Raw genomic sequence first — 18,211 nt, 5'->3', positions numbered from 1 at the left:
GGTTGGACATAAGACGTCACTAAGAACTTGCAGTTCTTTCAGGACTCCAGGAGTTCTTGGACAAATCAAAACAGAAGCAGGGGGAATTCCCGGGCTGCTGGAGGCTTGGTTTGTTTAAAGAACGCGTTGTACTTTCTAGGAGTCCATGGGAGTAGCCTTGCCGTATTTGGACTGCATTGGCTATGACTAAATATGGATATGAGTCTTATGCCTTTATAAGGATATGATTTGTTATAACCACATAAGGGCATAAATCGGGAATATTTAATTAGGGTCCTAGATACGTTCACAACACCCACTCCACGTATAATGTCCATCATGACTAAATACTAAGCAATACTAAACATATAACGATGCATGCGTTTTCCAACCCACCCCAAAATACAAAAAAAATAAAATATTTGAAATGGTATATAAACGAAAGATGAGTATTATACTGTACGTTTCCAAGCATCATTCAGATAATGCATATATGGTACGTTGGCTAAATGATTTGCGAAAATTACATTTATGAAATGGCTCTTAATGCAGAAAAGAAGGTCGAGACCATTTTATCATATATTTATACAAGACTGTAAATGTGCTAGGGGCTAAGTCAAAATATTGCCTCTAGAGATTCTAAAAATAGGAATTTCTGTTCTCTAAGAATAGTTCTACTTTAAGCAGAGTACCATGTGCCAAAAAAAGGTAAATGTTTTGGGAACGGGAAAAAAATTATTTCGCTTTCAGGGAAGAAAAATAGTTCAAAATGTTTTCAGAAGTTTTGTTTATCAAAAACTGAAGGCCGAATTCAGAGAACGCTGTGTGCTCATGTTTTGTTTTAAAAGTTATTCTTGTTGTTAGGGGAGAACATAACTTCAGATAGGCTGGCATAGAATTCATCTACAACAGTAGGTGAAAGTTGGACCAAGTCCGAAAAAGTATAAATAGTGCAGATGTGAGATTAATTGCCATCATCGATGTCTGGATCATCAATGTTAACAGAAGGTTGTACCTGTGTGCCGCTTTCATCTCGTACCTCACCGCCACCTAATCGTAATGGTGAGGTCTCAACGAATGCCGTCGTCAATATAGGTAGCCGCTGGGGACAACACGTTGCATGAGCCGTTACCGAACCAAGCAAAGTATCGATATCCATAGGTACTGCTGATGGTAGTGTAAGACAGACGTCCAACACGCATTCTTCTCCGCATAGCAGGCATCGTAGAACAGGTAAGATGCAATCTTGCCAGATTGGTCTGAATGAAAGAAACCAGGTAGTATTCAGATCTCTTAGCTTCACCAAGCCGAGGACCTTAGTAATCCTTTCTCGGTATCTCACCGCTAGGATCGTTTCTTCCATTGTTGCCTGAGTTTTGTCTGTGACTTGACTTGCCATATCGGAGCAGAAGGAGCAAAAATAAAATTCCTGCTACGAGTCCCAAGAGAAGAGGCAGGCCACCGAACACAGAGTGCACGAAATTCGGGAAGATGTTCAGGACTGCTACAAAGGGTGCTAATAGTCCTGAAAAAATTGTCAAATACATGTGCGATGCCACTGGTATCTGACATGTTTAAGATTTGACCTAACATTTCTACGAAATGCACGGGACAATTTGTCGATAATAGTGTATGTATCTCTGCCGCTGTCCTTGCAACTTGCAGATCAAACGTCTCTTTGGACGAAGGTTAAAGGCACAGTTGTCTGTAAAATAATAGACTTCATTCTGCTTAAAGTATCAATTCGAATAGAAGAGATATTCAGAGAAGGCCATATTGCTGCCTCCTTGTCTGGTTTGCTGTTTGGATACAATACTTGCATACAGCAAATGACCCTGGAAGTAACGCTCACGAGATAGGCTATTCCTGGCACCATGCCACAACAGCTGCGTCACTTATTATAACGTAGCTGCCGTTGGAAAGCTGTCTGAAAAAAGGCTCTATCTGTGTTGCAGGAGTGCCGTGCAGGTGACATGAAAGGTTGTTTGATGAACCTTTGCAGGCTCCATGCAAATTAATACCTTGACACAGAAGTGTACCGCTTAGTGAATTTTTACAGTTATTACCACTAAGAAATACCTATTTTTTCCCTTCACTATAACATCTATGTGTATAAGGTAAATTCCAGGTTGACTTGATGTATCCTTTACCCAACCTTTCATACAGGCCTGCTGGTATATACTTTTGGCAATATTGAAACTGAAAAGTCGTTATCGGAATTATAATTGTACCATGTATTATCCATTCAAAGACAGGTCGTTCTGACATTGTCAATGGTAATTTTTCTAGTTTTTCAATGCTCAGCACCGTATAGTCTGCTCCTTTTTGTACCAAAGAGATTTGTTTATCTGTAAGGTTAAAGATAGAAAATTATGACGTTGTGTTGATTAGACGCCATGGCACGTAGCCTGAACTGAGGTTTTGCAACGTCCAGCCTAACTGTACAATAGAACGCAATTGGGACTGGCCATGGTGTAACATTAGCAAGTCCTGCTCTATTATATCAATAGCAGATGATACAATACTGTCCAGTGAATAAATTCTGGAGGACAGAGTTGTTAACCCATTGTCCACTACAGACAGTGATTTTTCCAAATTAATACGATCAATTTCTCGTACTTTTTCAGCAGTTTCAATTTGCATTACTTTCCAAGCTTCGTTGTAAGCAGCGTATATACCGGCGTATATGAAACGTTTTTGACGCTGTTTGCGAGGTCCCGGTATGAAATCTCGCAGGTCAGCACTTTCTTTAAGTAAAGTCAAGTGTTGCTTAATTTTAGGCAGCATGGATTTCTGTAGCCATTCGAGACATAGCTTTCCTACACTGTATGTTGTAACTATCCCTGGATGTTGTCTCTGGGAATATCTTGGGTCTGGCCTGGTCTGTTTGAACCCCTGTATTTTGTTCAGGAATCTATCTTGACAGTTATTAGTGTCTGTGGGCCAGATCAACCATTTTTTCCAATCAGGATTTGTTCTGTTTTGGTTTAAAATATGGGATACGTCTATCTCCACATCTGTAGTGCTATTACTATCAGGTATGGGCTTTGGACGACGGTTTGTTTAAGTCTTTTATCTTGGCTAAGCCAAGACAGGTTGTTTGTTGAATGGTGTCATTCAGGAATATTATCTGTTCTGGGATCATGCAGGCTCTGAATAATGCTTCTAGACCTTGTACCTGCCAGTCTTTTGTACCCCAGATGGTTTTTGTCTTAATGTTATTTTTACAAAATTCAAAACCAAAAGTAGACATTTTTTCATAAAATTTTTCAGAATAAATCAATTTAGTATTTGTCAACATGTTTTTCATTCCTGTCTTATTTAACATTCTAAAATAAAATATTTCTGGACATTTGTGTCCTGCTCAAACTCACTTTAATTGCACGGTCATGCTGCCTCCGATGAATCATACTGTTGATGTCCTAATCCTTGTGAATGACTGTAGAGAGATTCTGATTGTATAGCAGTGCCTTTTGTATTGTTGAATTTACAAATACCAATAAAGAGATTTAATAATTTTTTTTTTTTTAAACGTTTCTGGATCAGTGTTAAACCCTGAGAAGTATGGGTATTTCTCATAAAATGTTTTCAAACTGCCTTTTGGCGGTGTTGGACAATGTTCCCATTGATTATAAGTAAAAACATTTCTAGGATTAGCAGATTTATGCAAATAGTGATGACCATAATGATTAAAACAGTACATTTCTTCATAATTTGATGAACTCTGCAAGTAATCATGTTCTGTAAATTTTGCTGACATTTCTAAATCTGACATCATATTATTAATATTTTCAAAATCCCAATCATCAGAGAAAGTACTTGGTGTCCCAAAGTCACTTAATGAAACCTTGAACTGGTGTGGATATTTCAAGAGCTCAATTGGTCCATCGATTTCGTAATCAGTAGCGTCCCATGCTACACCACCGGGTATAGGATTGGCTGTGATGTTCACTGATGTTAGTTCTCTTTTTTCAATGTGAGAAGATCTGTGAGGCTTTAGGACCAAGTTGATGTTCTGACTTGCTGTGTCCATTGTACTATATTTTCCATCAATAAATCTACCCAAACTTAAAACCAAGATGAGCCAAAGTAGGAGGAAAAGTACACCTAACACAATCCATAATTCAATCCATGGTGAAATCAGATCTGTTTCTTTGAGTTGATGAAAGAGTTCAGTAATTTTTTTTAGAAAGTTTTAGTTGCTGGCGTTTCTTCATGTTCACTTGGATCATCAGAAAAGTCATCGAAATTGATGAAGTAGCCAGATGCAGTTCTGTCAATTGTTGGAATTGCTTCTGGATTGTTATTAATCTTTGATTCTGTATGTTCGGAGGCTACATCATTGTAGACAGGTGTTTCTTGACGAACTGTTGCAATTTGGGTTTCAAGAGGCACAAGTTCCATGGCTTGGTTGCATAGTCCTTTTTTATTCACTGCAGGTTTATTAAAAGTGATTAGTCTCTCAGTTTGAACCTCTTGGATTGTAGCAAGGTTTGATCTTCTGCTACTTCTTGGGAGTCCACTGGGCCTACTACTTATTATTGGCCACATGATTGTGGTTTTACCAGCTAGATTGATACAACTCTGTTCTCCTTTTTACCAGCAAGGGGCGATAGTACTACTGATCTTGTTCCGCTGGTAGCTAAGACAGGTACTGCTTTTCTGTAAGAAGGCCCAAATTCCTTATTCACCGCAATCTTTTCTCTGACTAGATCCCCAATCTTTAGAATCCAGACAGGTCTTGCTGGGACAGGTGGTTTTTCTTCAGTGGCCGTTGTCTTTAGCTTTGTGTTACTTAGACTTCTTCTTGTTTCATTTAAGTCCTGTAAAACAGCCAAACGATCTTTGATATCAAAGGTTTTTTGATCTACCACTGAAGTCTGACAATCAAGATCATGAATGATCATTCTAGTACCAAACAATAGTTCGTATGGAGTGATACCTCCTGGAGAATTTCTTGGATGATTATTAAGACTACGTTGGACACTTATTAGATGTTTTACCCACCCGTCACCCGAACCTAATACCCTCGCTGTTATAGATTGCTTTATGTCACGGTTTTATCTCTCCACTACCGCATTTCCCTCGGGATGGAATGGACTAGAGTACCGCAATGCAATGCCCATGCTGGCCATGGCCTCCTTGTAAGCTCGAGAGCGAAACGCAGGACCTTGGTCAGAATGTAGCATGCCAATTGCGTATGTGCCGATAAAGACTCGCAAATCTTTTATAACAGTTTTGGCGTCAGCCGAGTGCTGGGGCCACATCTAAATGAATCTCGTCTTAATAATTATGGGATCGCATTGTTCCGTCTGGATGTCTGCGTATAGATAGCCTAATGCTGTCTAATAGAGGTGTCCGGGCAGGTATCTGGTCCGGTTCACAACTGCGATCTCTGTTGCAGTCCTGACAATCCATTGCAAAATTATAAATTTGCACGCTCATCCCCGGCCACCAGTCTTGTGATTGCAATTCTATTAGCGATTTCAAGATCTCTTGGTGCCTCAGACCCATTCCCATGTGTGCTTCTTGAATCAAGTAAGCTCTCCGGTTCATGTTTGGAATTACTCTATCCCCCACTCCAGGGATTTGAGCAAAAGGAACGGAGTACGCATCAATTATGTATGTATTTCCGAGTGGATAGTTGAGAGGTAATGCTGCATAGTCGCCTTTTAATGAGGCTTTTACTGCCAGCATGGTTTCTCCATCTATTTGTTTTTTAGAACGCTTTTTTGTAGCTATGGAAGCCGATTGAACAGCTGCCGCTGTGGCTCTGTCAGCCAATGAATTCCCTGCAATGTGAACGCCATCACATTGATGACTCAGTGTATGTATTACGTGAGTCTTTCGTAGTTCTTTCTGTAAAAGAACTACTTGTTCCCAAAGCATTTTATGCTTGATTGTGCCACCTTTTGCATATTTGAATCCGTTTTGAACCCAGTTCTGCAAGTATTCATTGTAAGACTGGACGCAGTAATATGAATCGCACACTATTAGTGTGAGGAATTCGCGATTGGTATTTTCAAGCGCCATCTTAAAAGCCTGTAGTTCAGCTCGCTGAGCTGTACAGTCTCCGAGTGATTGCGTTTTAGTGACCAATGGTCTAAATTTTCCTTAGCGCCAGCGACCTTTAACAATCGCGCATGCTGCATTGTAAATTTGTTTTTCCACAACGTATTGTTGTGCAAATCTGTCCGTGTAGATTACACAGGTGTATTGTTCTAGAGGCAGAATTTCGATTGGCAGAGGATATTCATGTTCGTATTCCAGATCTTCTAGTCTTTTCATTTTCGGATCAAATGCGTGTTTCACGTCTGTTGCAGCAAGAGAATTTTCCCATTAGAACAGATATGCTCTTCCCTTGGGCTAAGGCTCTTTCTTTTGCTACAGCAGTTTGAACAGCAGTCAGATTTTTTTCAGTAGAACTGAATTTCATTTCAGCTTGTGTGTACAAGTGTGATTTATAAGCTATTGGTACCATTTCTCCCTCATTAGAGGTCAGGTATGTGAATCCGCATCTTCCTGGGATGACTCGGATTACAAGGTTGCGTTCATTTGCGCGTGTTTGCAGTTTTGTTTTAGTTAACATGTCTGTTTGTAATGATCGTAAAATTTCTGTGTGTTTCTGAGTCCAATTATGGTTTGAAATCAGGTTTTATTAATTCATAGAGAGGTTTAACCCTTTCTGCATAATTTAGAATGTATGTTCTTCCGAAATTCAGGAAACCTAGAATTGATTGTAAGTTCTTCAGCGTTTTTGGAGCTTGGAGTACTGCACACTTCTCTAAGAAGTTGTCTGCTAGGCTTTTGCCTTCACTTGATAATTCATATCCTAAAAACAGGACAGTTAGGTTGGCAATTTGTGACTTTTTAAAGTTGAGTTTATACCCTTCAGCTGCGAACCCAAGTATTATGGTGTTCACTCTTTTCAAGTGTGTCTCCAGGTCATCGTCTGTAAGATAGATGTCATCGACATAAGTTAATGCCTCATCATCATACATTTGTAGTAACTCTGTTACCCTGGCTGAGAATAATCCTGGGCTATTCTTGAATCCCTGTGGGAGACGACTAAATTGCTTTCGGGCCCCCATACAGGAGAAAGCGGTCAAATACCAGCTTTCTGGTGCTATGTTTTGACAGAAGAAACCATTTGCGATATCTAATGTCCTTTTATATTTTTTGCGCACAATGTTATTCATTAGTGCTGCACTGTGTGAGTTTTGTACTGCAAATGTTTTGCAGCATTAGTTTAGATGTCTGTAATCCAAAACTAGACGATATGAATTGTCTGGCTTGGAGACAGGAAACAAAGGATTGTTCATTTGTGAGGTGCATGTTTCAATCACCCCCTGATATTCAAGTTGATCTAAGATCTTCCTGACTTGTTTTTTAGCTTCTTGCTTAACAGGATACTGCCTCTGTGCAGTAGGTTGATTTTTTAACTGAATTTTATGGTGAGGAGAATCCTCATCCCATCCTACATGATTTTTATATAATGCAGGGGCTTGGGCTACTGCCCATTTTCTAGCATATGTGTATTTTTAATGAATTGCAATGTGATTTGAGAAGGCAGGCATAATCATTTCTTCGCCATGTGGGCACTCCCTGACAAACTCTGGTGGCCAGTCTTCCTCTGCTAGAAGGATATCATTGCCCTTCGATAGGTTATCCCAAAAGAGACCCCTTATTTTCCTAGTCTTGTCCCTCTCTATACGCAATGTTATTTCGTATAATTTATGGGGCACGCTAACTCTGGTGTCTGCAGTTTCCACCTGAATGTATTCATTCGTGTCCACTGTCTCCAGAAGATTCATCAGGATCTTGCGAGCTATGGTCACTTGTGCTGCGCTGTCTAGCATTGTCTGGGCCCATTCTCCGTTTTTCAGTTGTGTCCTCAGAATCCTAGGCATGTTTTATTTTAATACTAGCTACCTTCTTTTTTGGAAATTGTAATTTTTTACTTTGATGAGCAGGTTCCTTGTCTTTGGACTTGATGTGCTCTTCTTTGTGTTCTGACCGTCCTCTTCTTTCCGATTTCTGTGAGGAAGTCTGAAAAGATCGAGAGGGACGTGTATCAATATCTTGATATCTGTCAGGTTTTCTCAAATTGTCCCTATTTCTAAGGTTATATCTTTTTTCAAAGGGCTCCCTGTGTGGAGATTTGCCTCCTCATTCTGGAGATCCATCTCTCAGTTGAGGAGACCTTCCTCTGGACTGAAACTGCTTTTCTCTGGGAGTGGTTTGTTTATTACCCTCCCACCTCTTTTTTGGAGTATTTAGATTATTCTTAATAAATGTTTTTTCAGGATTTTCAGTTAGTTGTGGTTTAAGTGGTTTCCCACCCAAACTATCTCTACCTAGTTCTTCATAGGATTTTTCAATGATTCTGGCAAGTTCAAAAGGTTGTTCTGCTATATCTGTTTCTTTCAATTTCTGGCGGATCGTTGTACCGTCAATTCTCAATTGAACTAATTCTCTATATGCTTTTGTTAATTCTTTTAGCTTAACTAAAAGTTCTTCGCTTGACATTTTTTCAATGTCAGGATGTGGTGTGTAACCGGCTAGAACTGGCCATGTGTCTCCTGGTCTACCTAGTGGACCGAGCCTGGTAATGTGATTTTGAAGTTTTAGGGCGCCATTAAACCAGAGCTGGTGCTCTTGGTATGTTAGTGGAATTTCAACGTCCTCGAAAGGGGAGTATTCCTCTGGAGATTCTTCTATTTTGTAGTAGTGAAACTCGCGTGTCACAGAATGTGCTGCAGGAAAGTGTATCCAGGAATAGAATACCTCTGTCTGCCGATATTCATGGGCCTCTACCACAAACCTAACTGTACCACCTCTTGATGATAGTCCATTTTCTATAAGTTTATGAGTTATAGTTCTTCTTACATTTACCGGAATGATTATAGCATTCGGGTCTTCATGTTGGAGACTTGGGTCATCCGCTAGAAGTTGAGCTGCTAATTTAGCTCTTTCCCTTTCATCGTCACTTTCCGTCATTTTAACTGACAGAAAGTTTTGTTTGCAGAGCAAGTTTTCAAGGAAACAAACATTGGGTGCACAATATTTTGGAGCACTGTATCCTTCAACGTTGACTAAACCAAAAACTAATACATAGGAATCTCTTCCTACTAAGTTCCGGCGGATATTAACCCTTTACCCACTCCAGACGTCTATTGGAGTTTTTACGGGAAAGGGGGTCTGTGTGAAAAGCACGACTGAGTTACTCTAGTATCTTGCGTTAGATTATGGCCTTACCAATCGTTGGGCGCCATGTAGTGTAGTTCCTATATTCCCAATAGGCTCTGCGCATTGGAATAACATAAACGATAGTTTAGACGTAGGACTGAGGTCATCTAGGTCTCTACTGAATAAGTTAGACTTAATTAGGTATGCCAGCTAGCTCAGAGGTCACTAGGAACTTTCTCGAATGAACAGGAAGGAGTTAACTTTCCTGAGTAGACAAGAAGGGATTAGTTTCTGACAACCGCATAAACATGACAACTTTGCTCCCCCCAGAATAAGGAGTATATCTCCAGAGTCGTGTGAAAACAATAGACAGCTATTTCACTCAGTCAATCGTGCATGCTTAGTTTCACCAGAGTGCAGAGAAATTTCAATAAAAGTTGTTATTTATTGAGCAGTCCTCTTTCTCATGCAAGAGAAGTGAATTGCCACAATTGCAATACTTGTCATGAAGTAAAGTGCTTACAGTAAAAGAAGTATTATGAAATAATACTGTAAAAGCATATATATAGTTTCTGAGCCATATGATACTTTAAAATGGATAAAATATATACATACATAAAATCATTGACTAAACGTGCTCAACTGGTGTTTCTAAAATACGCCTACCCCGGTGTACCTGACCTAAGCCTACTACGTGGGAAGGAGTAAGTAAGTTAAGATCGTTTTGCCAAGAATCTGCATCATCCATTTTTTATAAGTTTCATAGTTAGTTTTTCTTATATTGACAGGGATGATTATAGCATTCTGGTCATCATTTTGGAGACTTGTGTCTTCCGCTAAGAGTTGAGCTGCTAATTTAGCTCTCTCCCTTTCGTCTTCACTATCCGACATTTTTCCGACAGAAAGTTTTTTTGTTGCAGAGCAAGTTTCAAGGAAACAAAGATTAGGTGCACAATATTTTGGAACACTGTATCCTTCAACGTTGACTAAACCAAAAATTAATACATAGGATTCTCATCCTACTAAGTTCTGGCGGATATTAACCTTTCACCCACTACAGACGTCTATTGGAGTTTTTTACGGGAGAAAGGGGTCTGTGTGAAAAGCACGACTGAGTTACTTTAGTATCTAGCGTTAAATTATCGACTTACCAAACGTTGGGCGCCATGTAGTGTAGGTCCTATATTCCCAATAGGCTCTGCGCATTGAAATAACATAAACGATAGTTTAGACGTAGGACTGAGGTCGACTAGGTCTCTATTGAATATGTTAGACTTAATTATGAATGCCAGCTAGCTCAGAGGTCACTAGAAACTTTCTCGAGTAAACAAGGAGGTGTTAACTTCCCTGAATAGACAAGAAGGGATTCGTTTCTGACAACCGCATAAACATGACAACTTTGCTCCCTCCAGAATAAGGAGTATATCTCCAGAGTCGCGGAAACAATAGACAGCTATTTCACTCAGTCAATCGTGCATGCTTAGTTTCACCAGGAGTGCAGAGAAATAGAGAGACGGGCGTTTTCAATAAAAGTGGTTATTTATTGAGCAGTCTTCTTTCTCATGCAAGAGAAGTGAATTGCCACAATTGCAATACTGGTCATAAAGTAAAGTGCGTACAGTAAAAGGAGTATTATGAAATAATACCGTAAAAGCATTTATATGGTTTCTAAGCCATAAGATACTTAAAACGGATAAAATACATACAATGATAAAAGTTGACTAAACGTACTCAACTGGTGTTTCTAAAATACGCCTACCCCCGTGTACCTAACCTAAGCCTAGTACGTGGGAAGGAGTAAGTAAGTTGCAGTTTAAGTTAAGATAGTTTTTGCCAAGAATCTGAATCAAGAATTCTCTAAGGGTCTAATCAGCTCCGTACCTTGGTTATAGAATGAAGGAGGTCTTGTATCTCTTTCTCAGGACTCGATCTCCCAGCAACCCGCAAGGAAACACTGGAGCTGGATTTCTCGGCAGGAGAAAAGACAGTGTCTCTCTCAGTGCGTCAATGAGAGGGTCGGCTTCCTTCAGCTCTCGTTACAGCTGGGCTTCGGGTAAGTAGATAGCCGATCTGCTCCAAACCACCGTGTGTTTGTTAGGGCAGCTGCTGGTATATTTATACCTGGAAGGTGCCGAGTTTGACGTAAGGTTGGACATAAGACGTCTCTAAGAACTTGCAGTTCTTTCAGGACTCCAGGAGTTCTTGGACAAATCAAAACAGAAGCAGGGGGAATTCCCGGGCTGCTGGAGGCTTGGTTTGTTTAAAGAACGCGTTGTACTTTCTAGGAGTCTATGTGAGTAGCCTTGCCGTATTTGGACTGCATTGGCTGACTAAATATGGATATGATTCTTATGCCTTTATAAGGATATGATTTGTTATAACCACATAAATCGGGAATATTTAATTAGGTTCCTAGATCCGTTCACAACACTACTATAGCCCGATCAACGTTACGCCTCGCACACATGCTCCGCCACCCTCATTGCATTTTGCAGTACTTCTCCCAAGTTTCTCGAGGGAGCCAGTTTGGACGCATCGTCACCAATACTGAGGTACAGGGACAGTTTCCCCACCCAACTGTTTATTACCCCAGTTCATAAATGTCCTGTCCCTTCCTGGATCTTCAAACCACAGGATACCTGCAAAACACGCATAGGCGACATTGTATCTCACATTGGTGCATCATGGCACTGGGGGATCATTGACCTACTCGCCACGTCTGCGCGCGAAAACAATCAAACATGGCCATGACAACACAGAGCACGGATATTAGCATCCTCACACTTAACGCTAGAGGCCTGCACACGCCGAGCAAACGCTATGTGGTGTACTCATATACAAAACGCCAGAACACGCAGATCGTGTTTCTGCAGGAGACGCACCTCACAGCGGTGGAGATAGGCAAACTACAGGCCAAGCGGCGCGGAACAATATAGGCCACGTCATACTCGGCATTTGCCTTTGGGGCACTGATTTGGGTTCGTCCAGGGACCCCGTTCCAAGAATTCAGAATTCAGACGGGTGGTGGACAAGGAGGGTAGATACGCCCTGTTAGAGGGACTCCTGGATAGGCAGGCAGTCTTACTGGGAAGCATATACGCCCCGAATGTCGAGCAGGATAAATTCCGGGACCGCCTTACAAAAGTTCTTGCCCAATTCACCTCTATACCATGGCTACTGGGGGAAGATTACAACTGTATACTAGACCCCAACTTGGCCGATCCTACCCCCCCCAGCGCACTCGTCGACACTTAGGCAAATTGAACGGGTTAAGACATGGGTCACACGATGGGCACTCACAGACGCATGGAGAATGCAGCACCCACAGGCACGACTGTACTTGTTCCACTCGTATCCCACACAACCTGCAGGTCCGTTTAGATAGATCCTTATGCTCGACGGTGCTACTCCCCAAAATACACCACTCGGACTACATGGGTAGGATTGTCTCTGACCATGATGCCCACGTCCTGAGACTTAACATGGAGACCCCCCACACCCTCCTGTCCCCACATGGCAACTACTACGGGACTGTTTAACGAATCACACCTTTACACACGAACAGGGGCTAAGTATCCAAGACTATTTCGGCCACAATGCAGGGACAGCGTCTTCGACGTTAGTAGAGTGGGACACGTTCAAAGTGGTGGCCCGAGGAGAATGCATTAAACAAAGAACAACGGACCCTAGAACAAGCCCTCACCAGAGCCGAATCACAATTAGCCAAGGCTACTAAACGAGCCGATGTCTCCGAAGAAACTGGGGACCATAATCCCGGGGGGTCTGAATGACCATTCTGAACTTTTATGTTTCTTGTGATATTCATCTGGATCAATAGAGTGTAAGGAGTAATATTGCATTCTTTCGCTATATCAGGTCATCGTGTCACTTTAGCAAAAGTTTTAAATGCACTCTTATTTCTCTTTCATCACTTTATTATTTAACATTATTACGCTGTTTCTCACTCATTTGGAAGATGTTCAGGACAGTCTTGAACCCTGTACTGGCAATATAATTTACCGGTTTCGGATCGCCATATTGGAACAGGTTGTTGTTGACAATAGTCCACTTTTCATGTTTATGCTCGGGTGCACGTTTTTTGTATTAATTAACACTGAGGACGCGCGTGGTTTGCGAGTCGTTTAATTTGGAGGCAGACATCGAATGACTGGATATAAGATTTCCCCACAGGTATGGGACGCTTAAGTAATAGTGGCGTTTCTTTTGAGCTTGTAGCGTTTACAACAAATATGCACCTGACAGTTACATCTATTTCTTTAGGTGTACTTTTGCCACAAGTGAAGCTTTTCAAACGGAATTCAGTAGCACTGCGAACCTATAGTTGTGTCGACTAGGGTAAGAGGTGAACTGGGTCCCGATGTTAAGTCTGGAAGTAAGCCTGGTTAAAAACTGATTTTTTACACTAGGTGCCTTGTATTATTTTTTTTGCATAGATTTGGATTCAAGACGCCTACATTTGAGTAGAATTGAATCCCGCTGGTTCTATCTCGTTATATAAGGATGGTAGGTTGGTTGCTTAATCTTAATCAGGCACTGGGGTTCATGGTATGCAGATTCACAATAGCATATATTGTTCGTCTCGTTTATAGATCTATTCTACAATTTAACTGATGGTTCCTTTCATCTACTCCATTGTAGTGAAGACGCGAAGGTACTCCGCGTTATTGCTTTTGGTGCTAAGCATGTCGTACTATTGTCAGAGCACGGTTATTTCACTATCTTTAAAAATAATTTCTTCTGACACTTAATCCTTAAGGACACCACTTGACAGGGACAACTCACTATGGGTTAGGATTTATTCATGTTCACTCTATTCTGATGACATTTTAATTTTACAGCATGGATTCTATTAATTTCTTTTGGTTCTCGGATTCTTTGGCCTTGTTTACTGTCCTTACACAGACCTTGATATTACAGGAGAATGCAAACCCTGAGGGTGAAGGTGTTGGTAATTACTAAATGTAACATGTATTACATCCATCTAATTTAGGATACCATGTATTTCTGTTGTAGATACGTTATCTGAACCATCCCGGAGGATTTTGAATTTGGAACTTTGAAACTTTATTATAACCCCTGAGGAAGGGTTCTGTAGAACCCGAAATGCATTGGGTTGCTTTAATTTGGTTAACAATTTTCAAACGCGTTTTATAAAGCATTTGTTTATTGTATTTGATTTCATTTATCAATGAATGAGTTTCTTCAAGAGCTGTGCTATTACGTTTTTTGAGAATATGTTAAAGAATTGAAAATATATGTGTTTAACATCAGAAAATGTTCGCTAAAAATCTGTTTATAACCTTGGAGGCATGATTGCCAGACAGCTGTGCGTTGCATAGTCCTTGGTTTCCAAGGACTCATTTCATACATTGTACCTAGGGGTTGTGGTACCCTTTCCCTATGCTCCGCACGCACATATTTTGATTAGACTTTTTTCATATTTTGATAATATTGGTTATTTTTAGGTGTGCAGATCCACCCACATTCACATTCTGAAGAAACAACGACACTGGTGGCTAACGCCAAGACTGAGTACCAAACTGCCTATGTGGATCTCCGGCGACATATCTTTCGAAATTAGACGACCCGAATGCATAAGGAACGAGATAAAGCCGGCACATTGCTGGCATGGTTAGCCAAAAATGACACTGACGCAAGCCCATAACAGAGATAATAAACCCCCTCGGAAATCTTGTACGGTCTCAATGTGAGATCCTCTTAGCGTTCCACCATTACTACTCTGCAGTTTACCATAACCCGGTACCGGTTGAGTAGGGCATGATCGACCAATATCTAGACCCCCTTACGATCCCCAAAATTGCAGAGGCCGACAGGATAACATTAGATGCGAAGATACAATCTACTGACATCAGTCAATCCCTTCACAACCTAGCCCGCAACAAGGCTCCGGGATTAGACGGATTCCCCCTAGAATATTATACCACCTTCTCCACCTTACTGGTCTCCCAAATTGGTGTTGATGTTCGCGGTCGCATTAGAGATGGGAGAATTACCAAGATCCCTTCAGGAGTCGATAATAGTGACAACTAATGGCTTCCCATCATCCCATCGCACTGCTATCCGCCGACTGTAAGATTCTGGGAAAGATACTAGCGGACAGATACTCGCAAATCATACGGCCATTGGTGCACCCCGACCAGTGCGGCTTTGTACCAGGCAGGAACACATCCCAGAATATAGGTCAACTTTTTCATGTTCAAGACCAAGTCGGCGACGAATTTTCTCGGGCAGCATGCCTTATCCTGGACCTCAAGAAGGCCTTTGATACCCTTACGTGGCAGTTCCTCTTCTCAGTCCTGCAACGAGCAGGACTGGGCCCCATCCTTATAGCATACACGCGGGTCTTATACTCCAAACTCACCTCACGCGTTCCCATCGGACGATACATCTCACCAGAGTTTGCGGTGCAGAGGGGTACGAGGCAGGGCTGCCCGCTCTCGCCTTTCGCACTTGCAGTAGAACCCCTAGCTATACGTCTCCATCAAGAGGGACAGCAATGGGGCATCCCACTCGCGGACGCAGTGCACAGTGTATCAATATACGCCAACGACCTCCTTTTATATGTTCGGGACATCGCTGCGGATCTCACTCCTATCTGGGCAACACTCAACGGAATTCGCGGACGTCTCGGGGCTGAGAGTGAACTGGGACAAATCCACGGTTTACCCACTGCAACCGAACCTCCCCTCCAGGACGTCTGGTTGGGGGATCAGAGGGTGGCCTGGACCGCAGAGGCTCCCCGATACCTTGGGATCCGCCTCTATCACTCACCAGCTGACATATTTGAGGGCAATCAACGCAGGGCATTGGCCGGTATCAGATCAGCAGTTGGATTCTGTCAGAATCTACCATTAGCCCCGATTGACCGGGTGGCACTGGCCAAAATGATAGTAGTCCCGAGACTGCTTTACCATTTCACCAATCTTCCAGTAATCCCACCAAGAACCTTCTTCGGAGACCTAGACTCACTCCTTAGTTCGCTAATATGGGGGAAAGGCAGACATAGGATAGCATTAGCTAAGTTGAAACTACCAACTACGCAGGGGGGACTAGGTGCCCATCCTTAGAATCATACTTTCTCGCAGCGCAACTTCAGTGGCTATCCTACTAGACAGCAGGCAGATACTTAGGTGAGACACACACCGCAGTAGGTCGGGTGCCCACCCCGGAATTACGCAGCTCTTTAATGCCAGGGACTACACCAAAGAGGACATACCCCTTACAAGTAGCGGTGGCCCGCACATGCATGCAAAGGATACACAGGATGTCATCGGAGAGGCCCCCATACTCACCCCTGCTACCGTTGGTCGGTTGGCCCAAACGCTAACACTATTACACACCCACCGTGCTCCGCACATGGACGACATGCGGTGTCACTGAAGCAGAGTCACTATTCGAGGGCGGACAACTTGGACCGTTCCAACAACTCATAGATGACTACGATCTCCCCGCTGGACAGTTTTTTCTTCACCGTCAGGTACTCGAAAGCTACCAAAGATACCACGACTTAACTGTAGGAGAACCAGCCACACACCCAGTCATTCATACAATATTACACATGGGGGGGGGGACGACACCTAACCACATGCCTGTACAAAGCCATACGGAAACTCACAAACACATCCCTAGAGGCCCTACGGAATACCTGGGAGGGAGAACTTGGGCAGCCCCTGCATGAGAAAGAATGGGAGAAGGTACTCAAATTTCCCATGGTCTCCAGAAATGCATGATTTAGAAATATACAATTCTACATCCTACACTTGGCGTATCTGACACCGGCCCGTCTCCAAAGATTCTATCCCGATACTCGATTCCTCTGCCCTAGATGTGACGCGCAGGACACAGATTTCTACTATATGTTCTGGAGCTGCCTAACTATACAAGCATACTGGCACAATAAACACAAATCACTTGGAGAGCTCACCGGGCTCACACACCTAACCACCTGGGAATCATGTGCCTTTAGGCATATTCCGGAAGCAGAAGCAACACAAAGTACCCACCAGGTTTGTCTCACTGGCCATTTTGCTGGCCAAATGGGGCATAGCCATGCACTGGCGCTCCCCTCCAGGCCCCCGACCTCGACATGGGCGGGAGCAGTCCTCAAATGGGCTGCGGCAGAGGAAGAAGCATTGCGCGAGGAGGAGGTGAAAGGGATACGCACACTCCCCATATCCATGGAATGGGCGTTGTTACTACACCAATTCAAATAGACCTAGCTCCATGAGAACCCAGACCACGATACACAAATTCCTAGGGCCTCACAATCACCCACTCAGCCTACAAATTCATACCCCAGATCTCACACTGAGGCGTTCATGCAGAACCACTAGCGCATAGGGCCAAACAGTACATCACATCTAAATACCGGCCATCAGGACGCGTCAGGCTTCGTATCCCCCACTCCCCCACTTACGGGATATAATTACACTGACCACTATGTATACAATGCCCCGATCCGTCACTAGACAACAGTACCCAGAAGTTCAGGAACACCCCCGGTTCTGTACCCCAGTTTTATATGGCAACCACTGGAAGCGACATCCCAGTGTTGCCAGAACAATGGTCTAAGCAGAGTCTGAATATCACGGTACCACATACTAATGGATAGTATAACAATACAATGTGCTATATCCAAGCATACTCTGTCAATGTGTTATTTAAATGCCAATAAAATATGTTAAAAATAAATAAATCACTGTGGCCAAAGGAGAAGGAGGGTAAAAAGGCTTCTTTTAGGACAGGCTGCCCGGAACACTTTCCTATTGCAGATCTGCTGTATTGTCTCTGAAGATTCTGACCTATTCCTCGACATCCCCGTTGTGTTGAAACCACTGCCTGCGGAAGCACAACTGGAGGGCCCACATATGCCAGCGTGCATGGTTGACCAACAGAATGCAGGAAGCAAACAGACCAAGCAGACGCAAGACCTTCAGGACTGGAACAGACACGCTTTCTGAAACAGGGCAATCAAAGCCTGGATGTCCTGAATCATCTGTGG

The sequence above is a fragment of the Lissotriton helveticus genome, chromosome 1_1 (genome assembly GCF_964261635.1).
Source record: "Lissotriton helveticus chromosome 1_1, aLisHel1.1, whole genome shotgun sequence".
Classification (NCBI taxonomy): Eukaryota; Metazoa; Chordata; class Amphibia; order Caudata; family Salamandridae; genus Lissotriton; species Lissotriton helveticus.
Note: the sequence above shows the minus strand (reverse complement) of the source record.